Source organism: Lissotriton vulgaris, chromosome 2_2 (genome assembly GCF_964263255.1).
Source record: "Lissotriton vulgaris chromosome 2_2, aLisVul1.2, whole genome shotgun sequence".
Taxonomy (NCBI): Eukaryota; Metazoa; Chordata; class Amphibia; order Caudata; family Salamandridae; genus Lissotriton; species Lissotriton vulgaris.
Genome location: NC_141688.1, coordinates 329,060,734 through 329,065,210, shown reverse-complemented (window position 1 = coordinate 329,065,210; position 4,477 = coordinate 329,060,734).

Here is a 4,477-nt window from a genome sequence, read left to right as displayed (position 1 = left end):
CTCAGGTCTGAGGGAAGCCGGGGTTGCATATCAAAGGTGGTAAAGGCTTTAGAACCTCTGGCCTTGATACACTAAATCACTAGCCATCCTACTGGAGGAGATGTCACCACCTTCCTCCAAAGCAGGCTTTGTTTCTGACCTCCAAGAGTATGGGCTCTCAACTGCATGGGTCAGAAACCTGTCTTTGGTGGCAGGCTGGACGATACCAGTCAGCCAGCGCACTAAGAGATGACTAGGATGCAAGGGGCACCTCTAAGGTGCCGTCTGGGTGCATGTCAGGACAAATCTGATACTGGTATCAGTATGAATTTGTCAAGACGAGGTGTTTGATACCAAACACCATTATTTTCATTGAAGCCATTATGTAGCTGGGTAACCCGTAATGACCAGTGCCCAGGACATATACTTAAAACAGCTTCCTGATCACTTGCAATATTGTGGCAGTGGAACCAGACATTACAGGGGCATATCTGCTCATGCAGATATGTCCTTATATATAATACTTTGTTCATCACCACGCCCTTTTCTGAATCGTTTTTGGCCACTATAGGTGTGGCAGGGTATACTCAGACATGAGTCCCTTTCTCACTGCACCATCAGGATTCAAGCAAGCCGGGCCGAAGACGGCTGAAATGCCAGAAACCGGTCCCCGGTAGCTTGTCTCCTTTCTGGTGAAGAATTGGCTTGGTAGTTTAGTCTGCCCTGTTCCCATGATGCACTGGGCCAGGGACAGACTGATTTGCATATAGCCAGGTTCTGAGCTGGGATGGTGCAGTGAGATAAATAACGGTGATGGATCAAGCCCTGATCTTTGGACTGGGTAAGAGTGGTCTGCTTAATTCAGACACTCTGTTCATCACCACCCCCTTTTCTGAATCGTTTTTGGCCACTATAGGTGTGGCAGGGTATACTCAGACATGAGTCTCTTTCTCACTGCACCATCAGGATTCAAGCAAGCCGGGCCGAAGACGGCTGAAATGCCAGAAACCGGTCCCCGGTAGCTTGTCTCCTTTCTGGTGAAGAATTGGCTTGGTAGTTTAGTCTGCCCTGTTCCCATGATGCACTGGGCCAGGGACAGACTGATTTGCATATAGCCAGGTTCCGAGCTGGGATGGTGCAGTGAGATAAATAACGGTGATGGATCAAGCCCTGATCTTTGGACTGGGTAAGAGTGGTCTGCTTAATTCAGACACTCTGTTCATCACCACCCCCTTTTCTGAATCGTTTTTGGCCACTATAGGTGTGGCAGGGTATACTCAGACATGAGTCCCTTTCTCACTGCACCATCAGGATTCAAGCAAGCCGGGCCGAAGACGGCTGAAATGCCAGAAACCGGTCCCCGGTAGCTTGTCTCCTTTCTGGTGAAGAATTGGCTTGGTAGTTTAGTCTGCCCTGTTCCCATGATGCACTGGGCCAGGGACAGACTGATTTGCATATAGCCAGGTTCTGAGCTGGGATGGTGCAGTGAGATAAATAACGGTGATGGATCAAGCCCTGATCTTTGGACTGGGTAAGAGTGGTCTGCTTAATTCAGACACTCTGTTCATCACCACCCCCTTTTCTGAATCGTTTTTGGCCACTATAGGTGTGGCAGGGTATACTCAGACATGAGTCCCTTTCTCACTGCACCATCAGGATTCAAGCAAGCCGGGCCGAAGACGGCTGAAATGCCAGAAACCGGTCCCCGGTAGCTTGTCTCCTTTCTGGTGAAGAATTGGCTTGGTAGTTTAGTCTGCCCTGTTCCCATGATGCACTGGGCCAGGGACAGACTGATTTGCATATAGCCAGGTTCTGAGCTGGGATGGTGCAGTGAGATAAATAACGGTGATGGATCAAGCCCTGATCTTTGGACTGGGTAAGAGTGGTCTGCTTAATTCAGACACTCTGTTCATCACCACCCCCTTTTCTGAATCGTTTTTGGCCACTATAGGTGTGGCAGAGTATACTCAGACATGAGTCCCTTTCTCACTGCACCATCAGGATTCAAGCAAGCCGGGCCGAAGACGGCTGAAATGCCAGAAACCGGTCCCCGGTAGCTTGTCTCCTTTCTGGTGAAGAATTGGCTTGGTAGTTTAGTCTGCCCTGTTCCCATGATGCACTGGGCCAGGGACAGACTGATTTGCATATAGCCAGGTTCTGAGCTGGGATGGTGCAGTGAGATAAATAACGGTGATGGATCAAGCCCTGATCTTTGGACTGGGTAAGAGTGGTCTGCTTAATTCAGACACTCTGTTCATCACCACCCCCTTTTCTGAATCGTTTTTGGCCACTATAGGTGTGGCAGGGTATACTCAGACATGAGTCTCTTTCTCACTGCACCATCAGGATTCAAGCAAGCCGGGCCGAAGACGGCTGAAATGCCAGAAACCGGTCCCCGGTAGCTTGTCTCCTTTCTGGTGAAGAATTGGCTTGGTAGTTTAGTCTGCCCTGTTCCCATGATGCACTGGGCCAGGGACAGACTGATTTGCATATAGCCAGGTTCCGAGCTGGGATGGTGCAGTGAGATAAATAACGGTGATGGATCAAGCCCTGATCTTTGGACTGGGTAAGAGTGGTCTGCTTAATTCAGACACTCTGTTCATCACCACCCCCTTTTCTGAATCGTTTTTGGCCACTATAGGTGTGGCAGGGTATACTCAGACATGAGTCCCTTTCTCACTGCACCATCAGGATTCAAGCAAGCCGGGCCGAAGACGGCTGAAATGCCAGAAACCGGTCCCCGGTAGCTTGTCTCCTTTCTGGTGAAGAATTGGCTTGGTAGTTTAGTCTGCCCTGTTCCCATGATGCACTGGGCCAGGGACAGACTGATTTGCATATAGCCAGGTTCTGAGCTGGGATGGTGCAGTGAGATAAATAACGGTGATGGATCAAGCCCTGATCTTTGGACTGGGTAAGAGTGGTCTGCTTAATTCAGACACTCTGTTCATCACCACCCCCTTTTCTGAATCGTTTTTGGCCACTATAGGTGTGGCAGGGTATACTCAGACATGAGTCCCTTTCTCACTGCACCATCAGGATTCAAGCAAGCCGGGCCGAAGACGGCTGAAATGCCAGAAACCGGTCCCCGGTAGCTTGTCTCCTTTCTGGTGAAGAATTGGCTTGGTAGTTTAGTCTGCCCTGTTCCCATGATGCACTGGGCCAGGGACAGACTGATTTGCATATAGCCAGGTTCTGAGCTGGGATGGTGCAGTGAGATAAATAACGGTGATGGATCAAGCCCTGATCTTTGGACTGGGTAAGAGTGGTCTGCTTAATTCAGACACTCTGTTCATCACCACCCCCTTTTCTGAATCGTTTTTGGCCACTATAGGTGTGGCAGAGTATACTCAGACATGAGTCCCTTTCTCACTGCACCATCAGGATTCAAGCAAGCCGGGCCGAAGACGGCTGAAATGCCAGAAACCGGTCCCCGGTAGCTTGTCTCCTTTCTGGTGAAGAATTGGCTTGGTAGTTTAGTCTGCCCTGTTCCCATGATGCACTGGGCCAGGGACAGACTGATTTGCATATAGCCAGGTTCTGAGCTGGGATGGTGCAGTGAGATAAATAACGGTGATGGATCAAGCCCTGATCTTTGGACTGGGTAAGAGTGGTCTGCTTAATTCAGACACTCTGTTCATCACCACCCCCTTTTCTGAATCGTTTTTGGCCACTATAGGTGTGGCAGGGTATACTCAGACATGAGTCCCTTTCTCACTGCACCATCAGGATTCAAGCAAGCCGGGCCGAAGACGGCTGAAATGCCAGAAACCGGTCCCCGGTAGCTTGTCTCTTTTCTGGTGAAGAATTGGCTTGGTAGTTTAGTCTGCCCTGTTCCCATGATGCACTGGGCCAGGGACAGACTGATTTGCATATAGCCAGGTTCTGAGCTGGGATGGTGCAGTGAGATAAATAACGGTGATGGATCAAGCCCTGATCTTTGGACTGGGTAAGAGTGGTCTGCTTAATTCAGACACTCTGTTCATCACCACCCCCTTTTCTGAACCCTTATATATAATACTAGCAGCCCGTCCCGACGTTGTCCGGGTATGAATTGCTGCCGGCCAGTAGTATATTGTTTTGTAGGATTTCGTTTTGATAGCATTTCCTATCTGTGACAGGCCTGTGAAACGCTCCGATTGACAATGCACTGCTGATGCACTTAAGAGTGCGCGTTCAGTAGTGTGTGAACTCGAGTTTCCCTACTTTATTATTCCTTGCAATATTATATAGTGCGAACTCGACAACATGGCAGGAGCACAATTTACATTACAGAAGAACACATTCATTTGTGGTAGGCACGGGGAGACAAAGCGATTTGCCTGGAATCACAGGATGTTGAGCTGATGCCGAGATTCGAACGTAGCTCCCCAGCTCTAAAGTTCGCAATTCTAGAACTTGTGGCGGGAGGTGTGTCTAAAAGTGTAAGTCGGTGCTGGCCATCAATGAGAGAGACCTGTGCATTTTTCAAATGGCTGGTGAAAAAATATGAGTATGTTGC